This window comes from Electrophorus electricus, chromosome 12, assembly GCF_041902795.1.
Source record: "Electrophorus electricus isolate QZ-2024a chromosome 12, ASM4190279v1, whole genome shotgun sequence".
Taxonomy (NCBI): domain Eukaryota; kingdom Metazoa; phylum Chordata; class Actinopteri; order Gymnotiformes; family Gymnotidae; genus Electrophorus; species Electrophorus electricus.
In genome coordinates, this window is record NC_137508.1 from 21,615,342 (window position 1) to 21,629,625 (window position 14,284).

At 44.3% G+C, this 14,284-nt stretch overlaps 1 long non-coding RNA gene across 1 annotated transcript; it reads right to left on the bottom strand.

Moving 5' to 3' along the window:
* Positions 1-4,534: 4,534 nt before the first annotated feature.
* On the bottom strand, positions 4,535-8,739 carry LOC145660341 (uncharacterized). The gene is made up of 3 exons (XR_014126596.1): positions 8,522-8,739; positions 7,833-7,894; positions 4,535-5,373 (listed from the first exon to the last, which is right to left on the bottom strand). It is a non-coding gene; the product is annotated as an uncharacterized LOC145660341 (long non-coding RNA).
* Positions 8,740-14,284: the final 5,545 nt, after the last annotated feature.

Consider the following 14,284-nt stretch of genomic DNA (forward strand, 5'->3'; position numbering starts at 1 on the left):
CGTTTGGTTTGGCCAGGAGGGAACTGCTCTCCCAGTGCTGGATCCGAAATAAACTCCTGAGACAGTAGGAAATGTGGGATCTGCCAATGGCCTTAAAGTACACACCATCTTTGCCTTTCCTCTCAATGGACAGAGAAGGAAAGAGGAGTACGCTACCAAGGGTTTGGTGTGCAGTACTGTTGCACTAATGGGTAATTGAGAGCAGGATTTCACAGGAAGGCCCAGTTTTCACCTTGGCATGCAAGTGTATAAGTGTATACACTGTTAATCATTCCTGCCACATACAGAAAAAGATTTTTTTTTTTTGCCGCAAAGGCCTTTAGTAGAATAGAGAAAACCTCTATTGGAATGGAGGAAAAAGGGGGCTGAGAGAGAGAGAGAGAGAGAGAGAGAGAGAGAGAGAGAGAGAGAGAGAGAGAGAGAATATGATACTAATTTAGCTAACCAGTGTCATAACTTCAAATATATTAGAAATGTAAATATGACGGTTTGTTTTTGGTTTACAGCCCTTGTAGTTCTTGTAGTGTGACACAGCTTCTCAGGGGAAGCAAGTGTGTTATGATGTAAGCGCTCAATCTTTCTGAAGCTCTTAAAAATAGATCATGTCACGCTCTGGTATGTAAACTAGAAGTTGGGAGCATACTAGCTGGCCACAGATGGTTGGTAAAAGTATGAAGGCTTCCATACTAACTCCTGATGGGACAGCTAGCGGTAGACATAAAAATCAAACCTCCTGCTGTTCTTCAGATGGCTGAAATAGAGAGAGAGAGAGAGAGAGAGAGAGAGAGAGAGAGAGAGAGAGAGAGAGAGAGAGAGAGAGAGAGAGAGAGAGAGAGAGAGAGTTGACATTGAACCATGTCCTGTAAATCAAATGCTACGACAGGAGCTTCTGTTCCCACACATTTACTCCTGTTCTTATCCTTACATGAGATTCTCTGTACCTATAAGTTACTTTGCTGCAAAAATCTGCCAACTTCTAAGTTAATGGTTAGTTAAAGTATTTTTCTTTCAGCTTTTGTATACTGTAAAGACAAAAAAAAAAAATCATTTCCTCCTCATTTATTTGATATGGTGGAAACTTCTAGGGTGCCTTTTTTTTTTTTTTTTTTTGTAGATTACTTCAACACGCATTTTCAATGTAGCTAGTACCTATGAACAATTAAAAATGACCAGGAAATATATGTAGGTGTTTTTAAGGTCCAACCGTGTAAGTTTAAAGAGTGTTTGCTTGTCGCAATGCTCGCGCTTACTGACACTGACTGAACTGCCGTTCTGGATTCCAAATGCCTCTCATCAGGTTATTTGGAATGTGAGAGGTCAATTATAGGAAATGTTTAGGAAGTTCTCTGAATGGTAACATATGGCATATAATGCATGCAATATGTAAGCACGAGGCTCATGTTCTGTACATTAAGATCTAGCCTCATTTTAATTGATCTTTGTTTGGGGGAAAAATCAGTTCTTTAGCAAAAGCTACCATTGCAACACGAACACGGAAAACGGGCTTCAAATGACCTTGCATAGTAAATTGCGATTGCAGCTAGACCAATCAGGGTCCCCTGTGTAAACGTTCGATATGGAAAGGTTGCCAGGTGTAACATTTCTAAGAATCGCGCAGCTTCGTTCTAGATCTTCTGATACTGACATGCTTTAGACGCTTGCACTTGGCACCTCGCTGCTGGGTATCTTGCTGCTCTTTCCTCCAGATGTGCAGTAACATGGGTGGGACCCTCAGCTGCAGTATGGCTACCAGACTGCACACATCAGCTCTGATTAGGCTCAAAATGCCGACGGCCAAGAATGAGGTCAACTTTTGGAGCAGCGAATGTATTAACAGGGTTCCTTTCATGTAAACATGCACGTAGTCTGCCAAGCTGACCCAACATTTAATCAGATCCATAACCGTTATGAATATTTGATTGTGGTAGTTAGGTTCCGCGCTTTGGCTTGGTAATGGCTTGACTCGTCATACTCGTCACGACTGCGTAAGGGATTCAGCAATGACTCTAATCATATTGCGACAAGCAGTAATCTGAACACCCGTAAGAGGATCCTCTAACTAAATGAATGACCAGATATCTACTCCCATTGTCGCCACATTGAATTACTTAAGCCTGATATTTTAGTCAATTCACGGCAAATCGTTTCATATGTAAAGAGGAGCCTAATCCAATATGACTGTCTTCTGTCTTGTCATTTCATTAAAGTCGCTTTTTTATGACAAAATACAGACGCAAACGCACTGTTCACCTCCACTCGCGGCACCCCTTATGCAAACTATATGTTCCCAACAGCTCTCGACAACTTATGACTCAAGTAAATGTAACGAGCAGACCAGGCGACAAAACAAGAAATGAACTCGCAACTTAATATGCCATTACTCATCAATTTGCTCACGCAGAAATTTCGGCTAAAAATAACAGCGGCAGCGAGGGGGACGGCGGTTAGGAAAATATTGTTTTCTCCCAGTACTAATATCAGTGTTCGTGGCTGCGAAAAGACGGGGAAACGTCAGGCATCAATTACCGCTGTCTCTTGTGATTAATGTGGGGAGTTCTGGCCCGCGTCTCACCTCTTCGTGACGGACAGCCCCGGTGTGATTGGTTACTTCCATGGTAGCAAAGGGCCTCGATCCGCTGACATTGTGGTTGAACGTGTGGTTTGGACGGCACATTGATTACATGTGTAACGCGGAGAGGGAAAGCGCTCAGGACGGGGAAGACGGTAACCGCACCACCACGTCCTGCAAGAGATAGCGAGGGGCACGGGAGCTTGGAAACGTCTCTGTCTGTCGGCTGGGACACGCGGCGCGCGAGAGAGCGAGAGAGAGAGAGAGAGAGAGAGAGAGAGAGAGAGAGAGAGAGAGAGAGAGGTTCACACAAATGATCCATTTTGTTTCGAAAAAGCCAATACAACCACTCATAGAGACTTGGTTCATAGACAGGCACGGAATGAGCACACAGTATTCTGTATACAGTACACGATAATGTGATAATCTTATTCAACATAAAACGTTAATACTTCAAAAACAGTAACTAGACCTTAGTGACAACGTGTGACTAAAAATGAAGATTCATTTTTGCTTGAAGAGCAGTAGCCTAGCAGAAGCAGACGTCAGCCAAAAAAATATCATTTTCTTGCTAGCTTAACCTGAATAAATCTAAATTGCTACTACGCACACATCAACAAGTGAGTAAAGGTAACTCTAGTCCAGCCATATTCTCTCTCTTTCTCTCTCTCTCTCTCTCTCTCTCTCTCTCTCTCTCTCTCTAAAGCAAGGATCAACACTACTGAAGTTTGGGCTTCTACACTGACAGCTAGTTAGGAAAGAAAATGCACTGCTATGTCTGATGCCACAGACATCTGTATTCACTTTGAAATGTTTACCTCCACGAACCTGCCTTCCAGTCTAAAGTTACTTCTGCCTTACACACTCCTGAACCAAGGGAGAGCAAATGTCAGCTTCACAGCAGTACCAGTAGTTCTTTATTTGGGATATTTATTTTGGTAAAATGTTCTCCCATCTTCCAATTTGCAACCCGTTAGGCCTAACTTCATACTGTTGAGGGTGCGTTTTAGATAAATGTGGGTCCAATATCAGTGCTAAAACAACCATTTTTCAGTGTCCATATACCTATCACTGAAATGAATAATTTCCTTCTTGCTAATTAAAAAAAAATATTATTTATTTGTGTGTGTGTGTGTGTGTGTGTGTGTGTGCTTGTGTTTGTTTGGTTTTTTTGTTTGTTTGTTTTTTTGGCGTGGTGGTGGGGGGGGGGGGTGTAGAGGTTGTGATGGGGGTTTTTTTGACTGACCTTCTCTTTCAACAATCAAATTACCACAGTTGGGAGAAGGAGATGAATATCATAGACCAGCTAGTAGGTCAAGAGATCTGATCTTAAAGTTAAATAATATATCAGTTTCAAATACAAATACTGGAGTACATCTGGAAACGGCACACAGGGCACGCATGTCCCTCGCGCCGTGCTCTGTCCAAAAACCGTCTTCATCCTGGTCTACGCCGCATTAGCAGAAACACATTTTTTCCCAGCTCTTTTTTTAAAGATATTTGGGCGTCTTCCCAAAACGCCTCCCTGAGCCAAAGTCTACTTTAGTGCTCTTGGCGGGTGTGGAGTGTGTGTTCATAGCGATGAGACAGCGAAGATAAGGCCTCCAGACCTCCGAACGGGACGTGTACTGAGGTCGAACGCTAATAAAGAACAGCCCGAAGCCTGGGCAGTGGGACACACAGGGCCCTGTATTTAGCTTGATTGCTAGCCATGGCAACATGCGAGCGAAAATATTCAACAGCAAACTCAGGGCCAGGCAGAGCAGTAATTAATTGCTTATGAAAACATTCACCTGCCAAGGACCGTAGAACAGGAACATTTGGTATATCAAGCATCATAACGCAAGAATGTTAACATGGAATGATGTGGAAGGAAGATCCTTCTTCGGGAAGGGTCACTATAGCAAGTGAAACCATGCAGGAACGCACTCAAGACTGGGGAGTCTGGGCTGTGGTAGCCTTAGCGTAAATTTTGTAAACCTCAATGACCTAAGAACTGTACATTAAGCTAACGTATACAGAAAAGTAAAAAAAAAATTCAAACGGAACAGGAAGCTAGTACACATTCTAGATGAAGAGATTTCCAGTGGAGAGACACAAGCATGACGCTTTCCGAATATGACAGTGGTTCTTTATGATACCAGGTCCAATACTATGACCTCTTTGTGCATAACATTTAAACTCTGTAAAGTGATATCTCCATCACGTGAAATGAAAAATATTTTTGGCAAAGCTCCGCTCTCTTAGCACATATGCTAGGCTCCGAGTTAGCATTAGCATTTGATTATTCGATTGTCACGCTACACTTAATTGAACCCTCAGCTTGCCAAGCAACAAACCAGAAATATCCAGTGTTCCCTGATATAAGTCTGTTTACTGTGGCACTCCCACAGAGGGAGGGCCTCCAGTTTATTGGCCAGTGGCAGCGGGACGATTTCTATCCTCCATTGCTCCATTGCTCCATGTTTCAAGGCCTCCCGCCGCATTGTGGGACGCAGCTGGAAGAGGGGGAACGGCAGTCTCTGGCCACCGAAGATGGCGGTGGGGCTCATCCAAACATAGCCGAAGCAGCATTGTGGGCTGGCATTACTGCTCCTTTGTTTCCTAGTCCTATACTATTTTAAACCAGGCTCGCGAGTTCTGTTAGCAGCACCAGTCAAAGCAAGCACGGCCGCCTCCTCATTGGGGTGGACCAGACCGGGTCGTAGCCACAGCGGTCTTCGTCAGATGCAGGGGAGCGAATCTCGGTGTTAAGAGAGCTGACGACCCCCAGCCTCCGATGGAGTGAAAACAAAAGTAAAGGACTGAGGAAGAGAAGAGACACAGCAGGACTAACACTACCACTGCTTAACAACCATTTTTACTGTCACTAGCACATTTTTACATAATGTATTTGCATGGTTATATAATTGATACATGGTACCACATATTGACCCATTTATCTGTCACCTAATGTCGTTCCTTTGTGTCGCACTTATTTGTCGTCTCTGAGCTGGCAGGATGGTTAAACTGGTCTTTGAACACACGTGCCCAAGGCTCCATTCTATGTAACATGCATGTGGCAACGTGTGGCCAGACAGTTTGTTGTTTCTTTCTTTTTAACAGGATTATAAAGGCAGGCATGCAAAGTTTCAAACGTACTTGGTACACCTGCACTGTCTTGAATCTTGACTGAGAGACGTTTTTGCCTTTAATGATCCTTAAGTGTGGCAGCATATATTTAAAAAAATAATAATAAAGTAAAAATAATAAAGAGAAAGAAATTAGAGATTTGGAAAAAAAAATGTTAAGGATTGGAAATGGTAAAAGAAAACAAAGGAAAGAATGCGGACTTGGGTAAAAATAAGGTGAACGTTCTGACTGCCGTGTCTGACGCTGGAGGTTAGCTAGGCTGCAATGTTTACAGCAATAAAAAGGAATTCAAAAATTCAGTTCAACAGGCAGCTGTATTGTTGCTGTCAATATATATGATCAGGGATGCCAATAAATAAACAGATAACTCCATTCACCTGCACATAAACAAGCCTCAGCTCTGCATAACATTTAACACCAAGCAAATATACATGCAAGTCAGGGAGCCAAAATGTATGGTGTTAATAATGAAAGATGTGGAAGCTGATAAAGGGGAGGTGGACCAACTACAAGGAATGTTTTCTTTTGTCTCTTTTTTTTTGTGTGTGACATATTTTTAGCTCATTTTCTCTTTCGCACCTCTGCCAGAAAGGAAGACAACTCGTAATTGTGTGTGTTGCGTTTGGAAAACACCTCTCATTCTTTCGGAGTCCTAGCCGAGTGCCAGCGGACCACAGTCTCGCTTTTGTCTACTCCGTATCTCTTTTGCTTGCGCACCACCCGCTCCAGATCAGGAGGCCTGATAAGAGATCAGCATATGCGTGCCACGATCAGGAGCCTTTTGGCACCCAGGAGGAGGCCTGCTTGTATGAGGCGACCACACCCACCATCCCACCCCATGACTTTGCTGTCTCATCATGCAGACCAATGAAATATTAATCCCGTAGGTCAATATTATATCAACTAATATTATCGTGGCTCTTATGTGAGGAGATGAGATGAGATGTTTTGTTTGAAAAAGCGAATAAATTTAAAAGCAAAGTAGTATTTATAAAAAGGAGGCACTCGCGTTCACTTGACCACTTTGAGAGAGGCTTTCCACAGGTAATTTCCATCTCTGCAAATAGTTCAACAGTAGCCTCTGGCACACATAGAACTGCGTTTCGTCACCTTTACACACAGCTGATCACTATCTCCCTCTCCACATTTTTAAATTTTAATTTCAGCAGGATCACAAGCATACTACATGTGCAAACTGCATGTGCTAAGCATAGCCGTTGAGCTACAATGGGTGGTGAGTAAGTCAGTCTCTCACATCAGGGCATCCAAAGAGCATGGTGTTTCTTTTTCAAGGTGTTTGTTAACATGGTGTTTGTTAACGCGAAAGCGCATTCGCTCTGGTTCTGTGTCTTGCTCACACAGGCTGGCTATATGACCTTTCGACCTTGGGACAGGAGAATGGTTAAAGTGCGCATCATTTTGGGTTCAGACAGGATAGCAGGGAACCTGACAGTAGATTATGCAAAGAATGACTGAGTGGTGACAAGCTCTCCTTCAGAGTCATGAACAGCTGGCTTGGTATGTGTTTAAAAATGATGTGTACAAAAGTACTGTACAAACTACTGTTCCTTACAAAGTCATTCCACTGACTATTTGGCAGTGAAAAGGGTGCGTGTGTGTGTGTGTGTGTGTGTGTGTGTGTGTGTGTGTGTGTGCACGCACGCATTTGTGTTAGCTTATGTCTTATCTTTTCGCAAAACAAACACTCATAACAAAAGGAAAAGATAATAATTTGACAACAATCACAACGCATTATTTAGAAGTGTTCAGTTATGTCTCTTGGAACAAATACCTAAATCATTAGAACACAGTTAATGTGACCCCAGGTTAAATAAAAGCAAATAAATAAAACGTATAGGGAAATAAATAAAAGAGGTGTGTCGAATAAATAAAATGTGGATTAAAAAAATAGTGAAGGTCAATTAATGAGAGTAAATAAATAAAAAGTCCATAGAAGAATAATATAATGGCTTAAAGTTCAAGGCAGACATGAAGATTAGAGTGAAAATATGTCTTTAGAAATATAAGATACAGGTTCCAGTCTGTTCCTCAGATCATTTAATATTTCCCACTAGAAAATTACTGTTCATTCCAGGCAGATACTTTACCATGTCACCATAAGACAACAAACCTGTTCAGTCGTGCATGGCTCTTTCAGGACAACACAGAGATGGGTGTTTTTAAAATACGCACCTGCACGCACACACACTCACACACACACACATACACACACACACACACAAACACACGGTGAAAGACTGTGTTTTTCAGTGTGAAAACATTCTGCTGGCTTTTTAAGCTTTACAGAGAGGATTCTGTCAACAGGTGTGTTATTCTTGGTATCACTTTTTTCTGTCATAGGGGTATAATCACACATGCACGCTATATAATGTATTCCTTAATACATATGCATAAAACTGACTTCCACATTTCATTATTTCCATTTGTTTTCCACACATGAAAATGTAAATCTTATCTTTCACTGTAAGGCCTTTCACTCATAACATTCTTTGTTCCTGCTGTGATTCAGTCTCAGCCAGTTTATGTCATTAATTCATTCGACCTGCAGACTCGAGCTAATTCCGGGGTATAATTTTTACTTCCTCAACGAGAAGTATGCATCTCAAATCACTGTGATCACGAGAGGCTTGCTGTACCGTACAGACGCTGAGTCAGTTATTAAGTTCGATGCACGGGTGCCTTGCTTTGTGTGCACCGTAATATTTACGTTTGCTTACATAAACATGTGGCGCTACGTCTACATCAGTATTTCGCCGGGGGCAATCGTACTTCAACCAACGGATAGCTCGCACAGCTCACCATTGTTGTCAGTCGAACAGAAGTTGTATTGTGGTTAGGCTGCTTCACTTCAAAGGAATTCACTGCCGTAAGAGTGCACTCCAGTTAAGGCGAGCTTCTCGCGCGTCTTATTCTCGAGCGTCGCGGGGTGTTGCTGTTGGCCAGCTCACGGAAGGTATGCCAGGCGGAGACCAGAAAAAAACAGACTGCTAGCTGTGTCTAAAATGGCTTCGACCAAACGTGTACGCACAGGCCGGAGCTAAGCAACGACTTTTACCGCAAACAAAAAAACCCCCCAAAAAAACGTATGCCACGTCTGATTTCTGTCCATAGATGGGTTCTTGCTGTGTTACCCCTAGGGGTCAGAATAGTTTTTGTTTGTTTGGTTGGTTTTTCCCCAGTGATCTCTTGACATCGTCCTCCGCTTCATGGGCCTTGAGCAGAGGAGATAAAGTTTCTGACTGACGACCACTGCAGCAGTCCCCATGATCTTGTTTTTAGGGCTTACAAAATCAGGCCATCTGCTCTGAAGACTCTCCTGGCCACAGCGACATGAACTTGGTGATCCAACACACACACGCGCACATACACACAAAAGACATCAGGAGGTTCAGGATGAACTCATCCCTACCACACTGTGAACGACTTTATTGTTCTGGATAATATTGACTCAACTCTGAACCCCCTCGCATCAACCTATAACAGTGTTTATCCAGGCCAGACACAGGAGAGGTGGGGAGGAATCTCCAGTCTCTGAAAGGCAGATTAAAGAGCATCCCCTCCAGCTCCGGTGTCTTATGGAAATAGCGAACACCCAAAATCAACCCCGAACCAGCAGGTCAGATCCTCCTCTGTCATTCCACCCATGCCCGTCATTCCGTGCACAGCTCGTGAAGTCATTCTGTGCACGTGAAGCCACTTGAGGGCGGAATGATGTGTCCTGCATTCATTCATGTGTGACGCCAGTCATGCCACAGTCTCGTGCCCAAGCATGGCACTCTGCGACGCTGCCAAACATCACCCTGGGCCACGCAATGCCTGGCCACGGTCTCTCCTGAGTTGACGGTAGTTACATTGCACCTTTCATATGCACCCAAAGCAGCACGGAGGGCTTGGCACAGGAACGTGGGCCCAGGGGTTCCCGCTTCTGTGGCTGGGGGCCGTGTCCTTGGTGACCCCTCCAGGGCTTCAGGCCTGCGCAACAAACCCTCCTGCGCAGCTGCATTCCTGCAACACGGTGTCGGGGTCACGTGATCCATGTGTCGCATTCCAAAGGCCTCTGTCTAAACAGGAAGAGAAAGAGAATCACTGCTTCTTTGTAATGGAGTGACAGAGAAGGCAGGCAGTCACTTGGGGGAGGGGAGATAGAGAGAGGGAAAGAGAGAGAGAGAGAGAGAGAGAGAGAGAGAGAGAGAGAGAGAGAAGAATCAGAAGAATCAAAAAAGCAGAAACAGACTACCAAAAGACTAAAAGAGCAATGGAGGTTAAAAAAGGGGCAAGACAGTTAAATAAAACCCAGAACGGGGGGTTAGCGTCCTGTGCACCACACACTACTTTATGGGAGGACACTTATAGTGCATCCGGCCGTTTAATTTCAAACGTCTTGGTGTTATGACAGGGAATTCCTCCAGCCAGCCACTGTACAATCACACTGCTCTGACATTCAGTATATTCTATACATATAGTGCATGTTCTGCATATTTTTTCAGTGCCTGTGTAAGTACTGCATGAACTTTAGCACTGGTTTTAAAGATAACACACACCAGCAAAAACAGCATGTAACATGCATTACTGTCATAGTATGATGTATACTCCATACTATATATGCTGTGCATCATCAGAAGGCGCATGCTTAGAGAAACATTTGGCCAAATTTTTACTTGACATGTCTTACAGGTGAGAATGACATGCTATGTCCTACATAATTCCTAGAGAGCACTATTTTCCCCTCACAGACAAACATACAAGAAAATCCTGAAAGAGAATTTCAGGAAGCTTTCACAACACTTCTGGAATTGTGTGTATGGGAAATAATTAAAAGCAGTAAAGATGTTTAACTCGAGCAGACAGGAGATGTTCCTTAAGTTCAGCTCAGCACAGCATGGCTACTTTACGATGAGCTCAGGTCACTAATTCAGGGGCCCAGCTTCTTAAAAACATCTTCTTGATAACTTTTCCCTAAATCAAAGCGATTCCAAGAAACCACATACTCCGTTTATAAGATAGATGGATGTTTGCATCTAATTGAAAGATCCAGTTGATGGGTACAGCAAAAACCGCTAGGTATTGTTTACCATTGCTGTGGTGAGCTCACGCTGAAGAGGGCCTTTTCATGGTTCATCACTCCAACACACCAGTCATGGGCGACTGCATGTTTGTCCAAAAATGCCTGAATATTTTTGCCTGTCAAGAAGAGGATTTGTTAAAGACGTCAAGCGTGAGATGCTCTGTGTACATGCCGGATCGCTCTTGTGCGCCATAAAGTGAGGTCTGTGCTCCCACCGTTCAGACACTGACAACCTGTTTTCAGTTTCAGTGTTTTTTACACCTGCATTCAGTAGCAAAAAACATCTTTTATGGGTGAGTGAGAGAAGTCATTGCTGAATGCTTTGTCAGTCTGTTTGGAAAAAACTCCAATGATTGCATTTTGCGTGGAGCGCATACCGCACCGTGCTAAAATCACAACAGATTCGAGCCTCTTTGCTAAAAGAGCACCTCGACCCTCGGGTCTGCACACACTCGGGAGAGGAGGAAGAAACCAAGGACGTGGGGATTTGGCTTTGCTCCAGGCTCTGAAACTGTGGAGAAGAAAGCCAGGCGCTTCTGCTCCGCATGCAGTGTACAACTTCTGGCAACGGAGGCTGACCCGTGATGGAGGCTCCCAGGTGCGGGCGAGCAACGTTAATGCAACTTAATTGAGAAACTCGTTAATGGGTTCCAAAAATGGAGCAACATAACAGTCAGTATAACACAATAGGTCTTATGCTTAACCAGAACAGACCTACAAATATACTTAGAACATGGAAAATACCACTTCACAAACATGCGGCCAGCCTTCCCACAGCGAACAACCAAAAGATGCAATATCTGACTTCACCACAGTCATATGCATGATGCACCATGATTAGAACATATTATTTTGCAGTGATCACATGACACACTTTATATTTCACTTTCAGCCGTCGTCATTTCAGTCACATGATGCAGCTTTCGTGAGGTGACATTTTCTCTACAGGCTTTCTCCAAATGCCACTGGTTTAGGAGAGGTCTGCTTTGACCTCTTTGTTTCCCAAGTGAGGCACATATACTTTTAATACAACAATGAAGTAATTCCAGCTTTCTCTCAGTTATGCATTTCATAGCCAACAAAATACCTAAACCAAATTCTGAGCCCGTTCTATAGGAACGTTACCTGCCACTTTTGGGATTGGTCTTGAGCTTAGTCACCCGCTCTAGTATGTCCAATGCCAGCTGGTCTAATGAACTCAGTGCGAAAAGCAATTTGTGGTCAGGCCGAATATCCACCTGTGACCTCGGCGCCCTGCTTTCAGCAGTAACACAGCTGCCAACGGTCGCTGCTATAAACTAAGCACTAAACTACCTTGATGGTATCTCGTAAATCCCCCACGGTCCCTCGAGCCCGAGACCTATGCACATGCACCGTGCATATAAATGTGCCTTCCTCCCAAAGTTGCGAAATAAATTGATTTTATCGGCTCGTTCGTGCAGATGATCAGCGAAGACGGATATTCTCACTAATAACTTCGCAATGCATCAGCGGGGAGGGACGACCGCTGGAGTCGGTCCTAATGACCCATGCATCATTTCTCGAAACCTGCGAGGCTCGTCGTTTCGTGCGGACCCGTTGCGCACTCGCTAGTCATCGCGGCAGCGAAACAGAGAAGGGCCGCGGCCAAGAAAAACGCAGGAACACCCAAATCATCTGCCCGAATCCTCCCCCGAAAAGCCTCTCAGTACTCATGTAGAGAAATGCGCTCCGATGGATACAGCGGGGACGCATGCCTCACGCGCTACTTTTGGGGTTCACGTGAGAGCGGTTAAAGGAGCGCGCTCGGGGGAAACATTAGAGGTGGTTACTTTTCAAGTGGTTCACCTCATCTACATGAGCGCGTACCGGGGGAAGGCGCGCACACACACAAGCCTTGTGTTTAGGGTTTTATGGTGAACACTTACGTACTCAAACTACATTCAGGAAAGCCAGAAAGCTCGGTGTAATTTAAGGTCATTATAAAGTCAGAGTGATACATTTGCAACAGAAGTGATTGAAACAGCACAATACATCGATTGCGGCGGGCAAAAACAAACCCTAAATTATGGCGGAAATATTTGAACCATTTTAAAGTCAGACATTAGATGCAGACTACTGGTAAAGGTTAGTAGGGGGGACTGATAAACGTATTCTAGAAGACATTACTATTAATACAGTATCATGGCAAATGTGGGTTAACAGACAAAGGCCGCACAGTTGCTACCCTTTACTCTTGGCCTCTGTGTTATGTCTGCATTAGTACTGTGAGGTCATGTAGGATCTGGGTATATGTAACAGTGTCCATTTCTGTGTCTTAACTGACCTCATGTTGTCCCAAAGCCCAGCCACCTTCCCTTCGGATGTAACAACATGGAAACAAGTTAATCTTGCAAATTAATCTTGTATCCGGAAAAGGAAAAATACTGTAAACCCCAATGCAGGTGTAATAGCACTTTATAAATGCTACAGTGTTTGTTTGGTCTTGACCTTGGTCTCTAAGCAATCAAGTATTTGCCATAATGAAGAACTGTCTTCATTGGTCTTGAAATACATGTTTTCTGATCAGTACACATTAGCCAGCACGCACAAGGAAAATCACTTAGGAGTCAGAAAGCCGGAGTAGTGAATAATGATGATTCAGAAAGGGGGGGGAGGGGTGAGAGGTCAAAGCAATAGTTTGCTAAGCAGTGTGGGACACAATGGCTCCGCTAGCCGCCTCAGCCTCTCCATTAGCGCATTAGCAAACAACGTCCACGCCGTAACACACCTTCGGAGGGTCCGTCTCTTTGTAGCGAACCTGCGGGTTCTTCTCTTTCTTCGCGAAGCTATGGCTCAAACCTTCCCCAACCCAGCCACATATTTGTTTTGGTTGGTGCTCGTCCGGCCTCCTCCTACTTGTCTGTGCCTCCCCAGGGATAAATTAGCAACTATAAGTGAACAGAGATGGAAGAGCAAAATCTCCAGCAGAGACTCTGGATCAGGTCCCGATGTTGTTCTCTTCCCTGAAGTGAACTATGACCAAGGGTTGGGCTTCCATTTGAATTATTTATTTTTTTTTCTGTATAAATGTCATGCGAAAATATTCGACTCTCCGGCCTCATCGCTGACTGTGTCTGTGCTGCGTTTGGCGCCAGCTAACGAGACACTTGACCTGGAGCTAAAACACGTTTTCCATTGGGTCAGGCGCTGGCCTCCAGCAGGGTCACCGGTACCTGCTGCTGGAAGGGTCTCCGTGGACCACCCGCACGGCATGAGTCGCCGCATGGGAAACCCGAGAGCTGGTTCCAAGGCGGACTCTTCCCGGGGCCATGTTGGCGATGTCAGTCTACTTATTTTTCAAACACCGGGATTTCCATTATTTTTGCCTTATCCTGTGTCACCGTAATGCTTGTACCAGCCCTATGTGATTATTAATGACATTATTAATAACTGGCTATGTAGCTGATTGCTTCTGCAGCAGTGCAAATATCCCTTGGGCCACCCTGCGGCCTCCGAGAACTCTGGGAACGTCGTTC